Genomic DNA, 14105 nt, shown 5'->3' on the forward strand with positions numbered 1-14105 from the left:
ACCAGCCTGGCATGGCCAGGAACAGATTTTCAGGTTTGCCATCACCCCAGCGCAGGAAAGATCATAGGACCAAACAGACCTGATGAGTTTGCTCCTTAATCTCAGGGTCAGAAGGTCTCCCCTGCACCTGTGAAGCTCCCATCAGCTACTAAAACAGGTGGCCTCACTGCATCAAAAATGTAAGCAAAAGACAGCATTGTACCTTTCTTGCCAAGCAGAAATGCATCTTACACGTTACACGTAGGAGGCAATGCTTTTAATCGCACAAAGCTCAGAAGAGAATACCACGCAGGACAATCGAGAGCAATGCAGAGTAGTCAATGTAATCCCAGGATGCTGGTGGCTGCAACTCTAACACCCCTTACGCATTGCAGTCTCAATGACCAATTCCTTGCCTCACCTTTGAGAAATTAACAGCCACTCCACAATGGAAGCATGAACAATGGAACACAAGGATGGCCACAAAACAGGTTGGTTATGGCAAATTAGTTGGAACTGTTGACATGCACAATCTCAGAAATTCAAGTACTCCTGCTGCAAAAACAAAATAAGTTGTTCCTGTCTTTGCTTTTCAGACAGTAATGTTCCAAAAGGATGGATGAGGTGATTGCCTGCAGACTTTAAACAGGAAGGCACACAGGGCAGTTGCAAGCACATCAATGCCTTCACGCATCCCAGAGAAGCTGCAAGACCAGACCTTGACAAGCTGAAACAAAGAATTGCATAGCTTATATCTATTTTGGAAACAAACCCACACTTCCATGTTGAAGCAAGTTAAGATATTTCAATAGTCAGGTAAGGACACCACTTTGAGAGTTCTCCTATTTGTTTTACAAAGGCAGAAGTTACTTTTAGAATATATGGCCACCCAAGAGTCACCAGCACATTTCCATAGGGTCCAGGGGTACCACAAGACATTGGCTTAGACTAGAAGCTGTCACGCTGCAAAGCACTGGAAGTCATGGGCACTTATCTCTAACAGTAGTTAGCAACACCTGATTTTTTTCTTCCTCACAGCTGCTGAGCTGGCAAAAGTTTATGCTCTCTTCTGATATATTTTGTAGTCCTTCCACCACCCTCCTAGATTCCACAATGAATTCCTCAGCCAGTGAGCTCAGATACCTGAAGACTGGTTTTAGTGCGTATACTACATATCCAAAAAGTTCATACCTTTTATACAGCCAGCTGCATGTGCTAAAGGTGCTCAGAGTACATCACAATTCTCAGAAGATTGCACAGTTGAGAGACTCCTAATGTGATCTATCATGAAACTCCTCTGCACATCCGCACTGCAGTCCCAGACACAAAGCCATGTTTTCAAGTATTCCCACTACTGTGCTGTTTTTTCTACTATATGTTTGAAAAAAATGGGATGCCACCAGAAACAGATTACTTCCTGGGTATGGAACCCAAACCTGCTGATGGATTACACACCTTAATTACTGAACATTAGCAAGGGGCTAAAATCAAATGGCAACAAGCAAGTCTATAAGGCTGCAGTCACTAAAGCACTTAAAGTCATCCAGCTTGTGACAGCAACCTAAAACAGCAACCATTAGGGCTGCAATAAACAATACCTACAAATCAAAGTTGGGGATAACAAGCTGATCCCACACTGCCTGCAAGAATGCTGCAGGTCCACATGAGTCCTATACCCAAAAAGAAGAAACAAAACAAACTATTCCTATAGTTGGGATGTAATACACATCACTTCACTGTAAACTTGTGTGGATGATTCCTGTAAATTTCTATAGATTGCAACAGTAAAAAAGCAGAGACATCAGAAAACAACACGCCAAGAAAAGGAGACAAGTGCTGAGAAGGTAGGATGCAACATTTGCCCAGACCAAAACTTTGCTGAATCTCTGCAATGACACTAGCACATGCTAACAGGCAGATTAACAACCACATCCAAAAGGGCAACAGCTGCTATACACAATCATGAAGGCTACAGGTTTAATTATAAATCCAATGCAGCAAAGGGCTGAGCAACACCTTCCTAGAAGCCACTGGCACATCATTATAACCTCTCCACTTCAAAGTACACAGATGAGGTTGGCCTGCCTAGCTGCTGCTCACAACGGGTAACTAAGTTCAGTAAAGGAACTATGTAAGCAAATAAGTGAAATTGTTGCATGAACAGCTATCTACTACTCACATAACAGCAGCCTGATTTTATTACTAAGAGCAACAAAAAAAAACTCCAGCACCCAATAAAAGGTGTTGATTTGGATTCATTTCTTACACATGCATTCAATCCCCTATTAGGTTTTATAACAAAGCAGCTGTGCGCAAGGATAGTTTAAATCTGTCTTCCCTTCCCCCAGCAAGTTAATGGTGGGCTACAGTTTTCAGAGTGATTTCCTGTTTGCATTATATTCTAAAAATTCTGCTCATTTGCTTCACTAAAAGGCATGTGCTTGGAAGTGGTTTTGATGGCTTTTAGTCACATCCCCCCTTTTTGATTGCCACAACACTCAATGTCTGAAAATAAGGGAGCTATTTCAAGTTACATTCCCTTCCCTCCCTGCCCACATGTACTTGGCTACCAATTTGGGACACAGGATCAGAGGAAGCTTCGGGCTTTAGAATAACACAAAATTAACAGACTTTTACCTCTCTTACCCCTGCTCAGCAGATTTGGCTCTGTTGGTGTTCACCTACATCTTCAAGACCTCCTACCTATTCTTCATGTCCTCATTGTGGGTTTTGAAGGCCTCAGCCCAGCAGCCAGTACCCAAATCACCCAGCTCCTGGAGTGAGCACTAGCTGCTGGGTGAAATGGCATTATGCAGCTGCAGGTTGTAGTGGTATCTCTTGCCTTCCTATAAAACTGTGACATTTTCCTCTGTTTGATACAACAGCTTCATTGCTTGCCTCAGTTGTATGTCACCTTTTTTTTCTGCAGGAGATTCTGCAGCTGAACTCAGTTTCTTCCTTTATCCCCCTCATCCAAGAAATAACTCAAGATTTTCCTGTAGCACTGGATGAAAGCAAATAGGAGCTGCAAGAAAGGACACAGATGGGGCCTCAGCCTTGAATGGTCAAGTTCAAGGCTACAACCAAAACTAACTGTGAGAGGGAGCACAGAGGCAATCCAGCAGTGTACTTGTATAAGTAGAAATGAAACAGGTTTGTGTCAGGAGCAGCCCCACAACAGACTTGTACATTGGAGGGATAGCCCAAGAGCCAGTTTTTACTTGGTTAGCAAAAGAGACAAAAGTCCCACATGCCTAAGCACAACTATGAGCAGAGAGAGATGTGCTGACTACCATTGCATTATAGCATCAATAGGACTGGAACTAGCCAGATCCTTGAAAATAATCACATTTTGTTTCCCTCCCTCCACAAAAGAGTCAGTTGCATAAAGTTAGGTCAACATGTGGTACCCATATGATTCAAATATAACATTTCCTGGCAACCAGCAGCGTGCCCAGAGGAGGATCTGCACTACTGATAATGTCGATTTTTGCCATGGCCATCATAAAAAAGAAAAGCCTGCTAATCTCTTGAGACATAAGAAGCAAGCCCCCTTCCACTTATTAGCTTTCCATAGGTTTTACTGCAGGTTTTTATTGGTTGGTTGGTCTGGGGGGGAAGGGGTTTGTTGTTATTTAAAGGAGCAAAGCCTAACACATACACACAGAGCTGTATGACAGCAGCTACCTTCATAAAGTGAAACAATCGAAGATAAATAATGCACAGATTTAGTTTCTCAATTCCAAATAAACAAAAATGTCCAAGAATGGACAAAGATAATCAAAGAATGGGAAACAGCTAAGCAGGCTTTACCTCTTCAGCATGAAAAAGAAAGGGCTGAGGTATAAAGGCCATTAAAACAGTAGGGAAAATAGAGAAGGAGAAAAAGTTAGCAGAGCTATTTCTATGCACTTTTCCTTCCAATACAGGAGCTGGGAGAAAAGTGGAAGTTCAAAGCATGTGAAATGGAATGGTTCTCCCTTCAACATGCCCTAAGAATCTACTTCACTGCAGTGGATGTCAGGAGTTTGCATGGTTCAAGAACATGCTTACCAGAAGTTCTAGATTAATTTCTCAAATACAAACTCACTGGTTTTAGGTCAGTAGGTTTCAGGGCTGCAAAATGCCAAAGGTCAGTAGACTGCTCTGGTGAACTATCACAATATCCTTGCCCTTATTCCTGGACCTCTCCCAAGGCACAGCAAAGGTGGGTTACATGACTGTTCATTAACCTCTCTTCTGACCCAGTGTTGCTGATTTCCTCTTCTTTATGCATAAACTGAGTAGAATGGATTAAGAATCATTGAAGCCACTTGAAGTTAACATTTTTCTATTCCTTTGGCTACTGTGAACAAGAGCTCAAAGTTTCTTGTACTATTGCCTGAGGAACAACTCTTCCATACATTTCCTTCAATTCTTTTTCAAATTATACAATAGGTTAGTCTGAAGCAACAATCTCTGCTAGTGGCCTCTTCTTTCAAGGTAGGTAACAGAAATTAGTTCAGAACTTCCCTAAGAACAGGACAGGAGTAGCTATTTCTTAATCACATCAATTTTACAACATTTGAAGGGCATTTTTGTTTTTAAAAGCATGTATCTTTACCAGCAGTTTCATAGGTGCCAACATAAAAGTTATGGATGTCTAATTTCCTCAGGAGTTTTTGGGCTGCACTCTCCGCATCTAAAACCAGCACCTCAGCAGAAAGCACAACACCAGTAGGAACTACTGGTTCCTTATTTGACAGAGAGAAAACTAAGTGAGTAAGATTTGGATATCAGGCAGCATTAATAATTAATTAGGAGACATTACGTTTCCATGAGAAAGACAAACTATGTCAATAGCTTTGACAGGGATAAGTGTATTTTTCTTATTAAGAAAGTATATTACTTTGTGGACCCAAACCTACTTTGGGACTTCAGCTATGAGATTGCAAGCCTCAGAACCTACAATTTTCACCAAGCAGTCCCTCAGCAGTTTGGGGTTTATGCTGTTGGAATACCAGTGGTAAAAAAGATCGTGATGATATGTGTGAAACACAGCCCTTCCCAGCAGTGTGGTGGTGCTACTTATTTGGTTTCTGGGCTGCCTCACTTAAGGGTGGTTTGGACAATGGCTTAATTTATCATTGTGTTTAAGGAAATTTATCCAGCAATGGCATACAACCTCTAAGGTCTATCTGCAGAGATGCAATACCATTCCCAGACAGGTTTCCCTGCTATATGTGCAGGTGACAGGCTTGCAGAGATTCCACATCCAGCCTAAGTTCCAGTAATGATGCTATAGCGAATAACATTCGGGCTCAGAGGATGGTACCCAACTTGGCCAATTTCTGCCTGGAGGGAAGAGACAAGTATCTGTGACCTGGCAGCAGAGAAGGTCAACAACAACCTGCATTTACACGAACACAGACAATGGATGGAGTAAACTTAATGAATACTGAGTAAAAGGGAATAACCAGTCACGTGCAAATACTTCATCCAGTTTTGGGACCTCCAGTACAAGACACCCATTGAGAACCTGGAATGAATTCAGTGAAGGACCACCAAGGTGACTAGAGACTGGAACATCTCTCCAATGAGGAAAAATAGAGGAAAATTGGCATGTTGAGCCCAAAAATGGACAGCTTTGGGGAGAGCATAGCAGCAGCCTGCCCCAGAGGTCACTGAGAAGATAGACAGACCCAAGCTCTTCACAGAGCTGGAGGGTGGGAGAACAGGAGACACCAGGCTTAAGTTGGCACAACAGATGTCCTCACCTGACATAAGGAAAACTATTCTCACCAAAGGATAATTAATCCTTTGAACTGGTCACCCAGAGACGTTGCGTGAACTGCATTTCTAGAGATCTTCTAGAGGGGACAAATCCTTAAGCAATATGGCTTGAATTCAATACAGAGTGCTGATTTGAGCAGAAAATTGGGCTATAGACCTCCTGAGACCGCTTTCAACCTGAATGGTTTCATAATTCTCAGAACAAACATTTCAGAATACTGGATAAAGCAGCTGCATCATGATTAAAGTGACTCCTTAAGTAGAAATTATAGCTAAGGAGTACAACACCTTAACAACTGAGTCCTTGAACAAAGGTCTTCACCAACACCTTTCTAGAACTTCAAATAAAAAGTAAGGATTGGTGGCTGGTTTCCCAAAACATTTTGAACCAAGAAAATTTTGTATGTCTGTTAAGATTTCCCAAGTTTTGGAGTCACTGTTAGTGACAGGGTAAACAAGTAACTATTATTCTAGGCTTGTGAGCAACACATTGTCTTAACAGTGCCAAGCAACCCTATGGTGACAATGCCAAAATTCTTTCACACTAACAGCTGTTTTAGGTATTAGAACACTTCTGAAAAGTTAAGAGATTACAAGTTGTGATTTCCTTTAGCGCAGAAGACTAAAAACCAGTAACAAAAACAGACTTCTTCTCATCTCAGTCACCATGGAGCAAATTTGGATGGGGAAGAGCTTTTGGTCAAACTGCTGCACTGAAACATTTCTTCTTTTTTCTATACCCTTGACTCGGTTATTTCTACCATTGAATTCTGAAAGGGAAGTAAGACTAGTGAGAACTAGGCTATAAAAGCAGTCTCAAAAGGCAAATATTGTGCACATATTAGCTGGAATTTAACACTTAATTCTCACCAGTTTGCTGTGTTCTGACAATTAGAGCCCATCACAACCAAAAGTAGCTTACATTCTTAAAACAGATATGTAGACAACTCACTGAATCCCAAAGTTGTGTGGCCCAGCTTAAAAGTCTCAGGTCCAAGTGAAATCTTTTCTCCACTCCTTGCCCCCTCGAGAGCATCTCACAAACCTTGCAACTTACTAATCAGCTTGCTTAAGATCATGGCCAAAAAGCTGAGACACCTCACAGCACAGTTTAAAACTTGCTCAGCCTAATCTCTTACTTCTGCCATATGAGTTCTGTGGCTTCCTGAACATCCACCCAACACCACATTTTCTGCAGCATGGCCCAAAATCTTGTACTTCCTCTTCTTTTGGCTTAATTACCTGGGACACCTGGAGCAAGAAGAGCAACTTGCACACCTCTGAATAAGGTCAGTCAACCAGCTCTGATCCCATGAGTCTTCCGATTTCTCTGAAACAGGGTTTTGTCTAGTTCCTCTGGTTGAAAGACCACCTTCTGTATCTTTTAGGTGTTCAGTGCAACAGAGCCCTGACCTCACCTCTAATTTCCCTACTCACTACTTAAATACTACTACAATACAAGTTTCCTAGAGAAACCTTTGTGTTAACTAATGCAATGTGACTTTTCTAAGCCTACAACTATAATAGAAGAACAACAGAATACCTTAATTAGGGACTTCTAGGGTATTAAGTCTTACAGAGGGGCAGCTGTTTGACAAAATTATCACTATCAGCTGTTTTTAGTAGGACTCTGATTTAAATGAAAAAAAATGCTGTAGTCCAAATATCAAAAAAAATTAACTTTCCTCATTGAATTTTCCCCTTTTTAATAACAGTTGTATGACAATTATCAGCACTGCTGTAACCAACACATTTGTATTATAAATCAATCTAAGTGAGAAATTTTCTTATTGCATATTTATCCCAGGACCACCACTCCAACAAACACCTGCAAGTGGTGTTGATTACCTCACAAAAACCTGTAAATATCACCTTCTATAATTAAGCCAGGCAATTAAAATCCCAACATAAGCCAGTATGTCATCTGAAGTGAAAACTGGGTGGTCTGCCATGGTCACTTTCATATATCAGATTGCTTCACCTGCAGCTAAGCCCAGCCAGATAATGGGAAATATATGTAGATCAGGAAAACCTGTTAATTCAGAGTGTGTGTCCCAGACCAGATAACACAAAACATGGTCACCCTCTCTTTTTTTGTCAGAAGAGGAGCAAAGGCAGCCCCCCCATGCTCCCCTGGGTATAGATCCAAGCCCAGGAGGAAGCTTTTCTGAGGTTCCACATTGCCCCAGAAACTACTCTGCCCTCCATACTGTAGTTAGGAATCAAATTAAGCATGTGGTCAAGATTGAAATTTTGTTTGATGTACATAATTGATAAATCTCTCCAGTTTCTCATTATAACTGAATTAATTGGGGAAAGGAAGGGAATCTTGCTCCCAAAAGCTTTTGACACTGTCCCCTACAACAAGCTCATAAGGCAAATACTGACAACAGTACAACAGCAGGTGAGAGGCTGACCTTGGCACCCATGTCAGGTAACAGTCATTACCAGCCTACATCAAAATAAGAGGCTCAGTTTCACTGGGTTTGCAGGGACTACACCATCTAGTGTTGTATCAGGTTTCTGCTCACTAAATTTGAAAATTGTACAAAGCTGAAATGGAGTGACAATGTACCTGGGGACAAGAGCTCAAAGTAATCCTAAACTACAGAAATTACTCTGGAGAAGCCTCATGGGACAGTCCTAGGTAAGAGACTTCACAACAGTCAATAGCCTAGAAATAAGAGTCTTGAGAAGAAGTTGAAAGAAATTAAACTCCCTCCTCAACCCTCCCAAAGCATCATAGGTCTTCCAATATGTAAAAGACTGCTGCAGAGAGCAGAATAATATGTTCTCCATTCACCTGCTGAGTAGGACAAGTAGCAATTGACAAGAAATACAGCTTAGTGCCTGATGTAGCACACTGTTGTTTCCTTCTCAAAGATCCCTACCAGAGATTCCCAGATCTAGCAGGCAGCAGATTTCTGCATGCTTAGCTTTCTGCTAGCGTTTTTATAGCAAAATGTTATTTTTATAGCACTACATCAAGTTAGGATTCTTAGAAGAAGCTTGAGGTGAGAGACCATATTTCAATATATTGTATACATCTTTACTGTTGAGTCACCTTAGATCTAGAGTTCTTTTTGTTTTACTTACAGCTCATTCCTGCATCTCCTATTTACATCTTGGTTTTATGAGAAATAACTGCTTTATATAATCATAACTTATTCTTAATTGCTATAGTTTCATTGGTTTTCTTTTCCTAAAACCCACAAGATTCCCACCTGTCCTCTTCATATCCTGCATCTTAAGCAGGTACCATTCATCAAGATTAGTTTTTACACTGCATCTCTGAAGAACAACAAAACCACCCCACAGAGCTTAGCTGCTTTATTCAAAGCAGCGATACAAGCTACTACACATCCTTAGGACAATTACTCAGTGCACTGTAAGACTTACAAACATTTGCCCAGTGAGAATCTGTCTCTTCTTTTAATGATTCTTAAAGCTGTCTTGCAAAATATGCGGAAAAGTTTTAGGCATCTCCGCCTTCCTTGCACGGTCAGAAATCTCGATGTGGAATCCGCACTCACTTTGCAGCACTGGAAATCCTTTTTCATTACTACTTCTGCTTGGGGAATCTGAAACATTGGAGGTCTTAACATAACTATGAGCCTTCATTTTTCATTTCCATGAAAAAGTGAGGAAAAGCAAACCCTATTTAGTAACATTCTTTTGCCTTCAGAAGAGCTAAATCAGACCATCCTTCCCACACATTTCTGTCCCCAAAAGCAACCTGCAAGTCTCACAGCAAAGCTAGGAATACACATTCACAGCATTTTTCTTGCTTTCTTTGCTCACTCAACAGGTTCACACTTCACAGGCTCGGCTTTTAGTCTACCTTTTTTGTTACCAAGTTCATCAACACTATCTGTTTATCTGCTCCATCCAAACAGATAAGGAAATAAACCCACAGAAGATAAGTGGGAACTCTTCAACAGCTACCTTCCTGCTGAGCCAGCAAGTGCCATTTCTGGCACCATCTGTGTCCTGAAAGTCTGTTCTCTAGTGTTTTATTCACTAAGTATGGAAAAATATTTGGAGAGAAAATCTCTTGAAGCATCTTCTACACCCATAGATGCTAGTTTTAAAAGAAAGAGAAAAAAAGGGGTTGGCATTGAACAGTTTCTTCTCAGTACTCAAATCCCCATTGTGTTACACCAGAAACAAACTCTAGGTACTTCAGTTTAAATCACCACACCTATATCTCCTTCCAGAGCACCTATAATTTTGTCCTGCAAATACACCTCCAGTGCTGAATACACACAAGGTAAGACAGAGTACTTGCCATTATAAATTAGGAGTCAAATCAGCTACAGACTGCAGTTCAGGAAAGAGTAAAAAGAGATAGATATATTTTTCTGCAGCAACCACAGAGCCACAGTACTTGTTTCCAATGAGTAAGAGATGAGACTGGTATATGTGGAGAATGGGAAAAAAGGGTTTTCCAAATCCTTCACCGGTCACAATCCTTAACATCAGTCTAAGCTTTCAAGAGTGAGGACAGAAAAGGGGAAGAATACTACCACTACATATTACACTGCTACTACCCATATACTACCACTAAAAATGATGCACTCTTTGAGAGTTTGCTTCAAAAAACAGACTTTGTAACAAGATAAAATGATTTATTTAAACAATAAGATCTGGTCATGCATGAGTTCACCAAATTATAAATTATGGATACAATAACCTCTATAGGCAAATTATGTGTAAACAGCAGAAAAGGAAGATTATGCATGCAGAAATAATGATGCTTCTATGGAATCAAACACTGATCTAGAATTCTCAGAGAGAGCCCAGTGAGGATAGGGACAAGATGCAACTCATGGATGAGTAGAACACATGACCCTGGCTAATCCTCTATCAGTCCAGACTCCAACTGCAACTTCCAAATTTTCTTAGCTCATACAGAGATGTTGCCTTCCCTCCACCTCCAGTTTCTCCCATCTGGGCAAGGAGCACAAGAGTACCCAACCCACACATACAGAAACCTACAGAACCTTGCCAAAAATCTTGTGAAGTTCAAATTAATTACCAGACAAGTTTTGTACAAACTTAACCTTGAATGACTTGGAATAAATTAGAATTTTATCTTTTACAGCTGCACTTTTCAAGTGAGCTCTTCAGGATAGCAACCTTACAGTTTTGCTTCAAAGTAGTAACTCAGCAGATTATAGCAGTTCGTTATCTGCCCTTTTCTCCACCACTTAGCTCTGAATATGGTCTAAAAGGGTTATCTTACCTTTTTTTGCTTATACCATGATGGTCTGATAACTGCATAGTGAGGTCTTACATAACACAGAGGAAACAAGCCCAATTTCTATGGCTGGTTTTAAGAGTCAGTATTTTAATCAGTAATGTCAACCTATGTGAAGGAGAATGGTAGCTGGAATATTTTTATCAAAATGGGAGTCCAGAAAAGCAAATAGCTACTCTGAATTTCAGGGCTTCATTCCTGACAAGTCTTGCTAATAAATGCCTGCTACTCTGTGGCCATTTATGCCCACTGTTTCCCAATCTATATGGGATAATTGTGGGACAAGTGTCTTACCATGAGTTTTTGGGACATGCAGTTACATCCAAGGGGAAATCAATATTTCATTATCACTAAAGTTCAATGTTTTCTCTCTTCTACTCCAGGCATTAAATTTTACTAAATAGACATGCATATCTCTTAGAAAGATAAGAGGGTACACCAGTGGAACAATTAAGTTTTCACCAGAAACAGATTTACTCCAGCATTTTACAAATCTCAAAAGCCAGCTTTTACCCACATTGAGAACAAAGCACCTATATCAACAGTGGGACACCTTCCTCAGGTGATAGATCTCAAAAACTCTTGGTTCAAATTAACCTAAAATATTCCCTGAAAAATTTTCTGGTTTTGGAAACCAGGAGGCAAAATTCATCTGTGGTGCTTAGAAGTGGGAGCTGCTACCAAACTCTGTTTCAGATGAGTTGTATTTAAGAGCGTCATGGATGCCTTCCTTAAGAGGGCCCTGTGGGTGTTTTGTATGAGCCAAGGGCCATCTCTGTGCACAGAGGTACTTGCTGGTCCCAGTCCCACATGGTCCAAGGCATACAGGTACCACTGTGTGACACCCTGGCAGCAAGAGCAGCTGTGAATCACCAAACTAGAGGCAAGCACACTGACTTCTAGGAGCACTCTCGTGGGCTTTTTATCAAGAAAAATAAATGAAAACAAGACAGTTACTACAGCTTTTGCAAAGAATGGCATTCTAAGCTTCCCAAATGTGGTTATACGAGGGGAAAAAGAGTTCACAAGAACATTAATCTGCTGTTCTTTTCACATATCCTGTGTCACAGTAAAAGGAAAGGTGTTGCAGAGTACAAACTGTGTTTTGTATTTCCATATGAAACGTACACGAGAGCTGGACTAACGAACCTAGACACCTCTTTCATCAGTTGTTTTGGTCTGGTTTTAAGGATTTCACACCTATTAGATGTCAGTCTTGATTCAAGCAATTAACAAAGGGGTGATGAGGCAAGTGAATTGGCACAGGGGGACTATAAAACACAATCTAAGTAAAATCACTCCAGCTGCTACACATGCACACTCACATACTGTCCACTCAGAAAATATCCTGCAAGAACATTGCTACGATATAAACACCTTTCTGAACACATACATTTCTACTCTCCTCCCTAAGATAGACTTGTTTTAAGCAGGAATCCTCGAAAACCTTCTTACAGAGTTCAAAGGAAGTTTTTCCAAGGATTTTAACACCAAAACATATATATCAGCCCCAAGGTAAACTGACATTAGACAAATTAATTCCCTTAATCACCAGTTGCTGTACTTTATCAGCACTATTTTAAGGACATACAAAGCTCACCTGCTTTAAGTGCAGAGGTGCCAGACCACCAGCACTTACAAAGAAAAGCTTTAGGAAGTTAGTGGACAAATTGTACTTGTCAGGCAACCCTGATGTTGCAAGGGAATGCAAAAAAAGTATTGTAGAAACTTTTGGGTCTATAAATTCTGTGCTCAAAGGGTCAGATCTGTAAAAATAACTTTAGAGCATGTAGTCAAGGCTGAGACAATTTTAATTGCGACAATTTTGACTCTTCCTTGAGAATTTTAGGAAGACAAAATATTTCTAAAAAATATGGCCAGAGAAAATACCTGTCTGAGACCAGATGTCACAATAGAAACTGCAACAATGGAGAAGAGGGATCATTTAAGTCAGAAATCAGATGGGAAGCAGGGTAGATACCTGTAATATACTAGTATTAGCTACATGTTTAAGGAGTCACGAGCAGGTAGATGCATTTTTAAGTACTCTGCTCAACAGCACTTCTGTTAAACATCTGTTTATTCACATCTCTGAGTTGTATGCCTCTGCTCTGATACTTACTAGTCCTACACGAAATCCTCAGAGGAATTTTGTACCAAAAAACAAGTTAATTTTCAAATTAGTCAGCCTCAGCCATTTCTATTACTATGCTTCCCAGAAGTTTGACATAAAAAAAGCAGTTATGAAATTGAAATAAGAGATATCAAGTGGATACAGTTAGGCAGAGGGGTATGCAAGGTTTGGGAAGTGCAGAGGAAAAGCTCACATGGACAGCTGGCACCAGAAAGGCAGAGTGGAGCAATGAGAGGTGGTGTGATACCTGACAGAGACCCTGTGGGTGACAGCCTTGATTCAACAGACCAATGCCTCCATTTTCCTTCAAAGCTAGGAGGCAATCAGGCAGTGCAAACAAAGAAGTAGCTGCAGATGGAAAGTCGGATGAAGGCAACAGAACAAACCCACTGGAGAACAATGCTACCGGAGCTTTATCCCCAAAACCACCACCCTCTAAATTCCCTCAGGCAAGAGGATGGCTTAACACTAATAAAACATGAAAAACTATTTTAAACATATATAAGAAAGAAAAAAAGTAAAGAAAACTTGTCTATCTGTTCTCACAGTTGGTCATTTACTGTAAAAATTAGAACATTATTTGTGGAGTGTAAATAGCAAGTACATATTATACTGGTGAGAGCCAATAATCAGAATACTGTGAACAAGAAAATTGCCATAATGCCACCAATACAGAGGAGCAAGGGAAAAAAAACCCCAAAAATAAAACCCACCCTAAAAGGACCAGAACTAAATTTCTGCTTCTGTAAAGGTTTTTGACCAAGTATTTAAAGATGAACTTTTATTAAGTTTGCTGAACTCATACACCAAACACCAGCAAGGTCCAAAATAGATGAGCTGAGATTCCAGTCAAAGAGAGTGACTGCATCAGGAAGTCAGCATTCACCAAGGAATCCATTTCAACATTTTTTATGGTTAACTTGGAAAACAGAAATGAAGGCAGTTATCTGAATTGCTTAG

The 14105-nt window shown here is 40.5% G+C and overlaps 1 protein-coding gene across 2 annotated transcripts in view; it reads right to left on the reverse strand.

Moving 5' to 3' along the window:
• Positions 1 to 14105, reverse strand: part of IGF2BP3 (insulin like growth factor 2 mRNA binding protein 3) — a 109709-nt gene that overhangs the window by 70513 nt on the left and 25091 nt on the right. The gene's annotated exons all lie outside the window — the stretch shown is intronic.

This window comes from Taeniopygia guttata, chromosome 2 (genome assembly GCF_048771995.1).
Source record: "Taeniopygia guttata chromosome 2, bTaeGut7.mat, whole genome shotgun sequence".
Lineage (NCBI taxonomy): Eukaryota > Metazoa > Chordata > Aves > Passeriformes > Estrildidae > Taeniopygia > Taeniopygia guttata.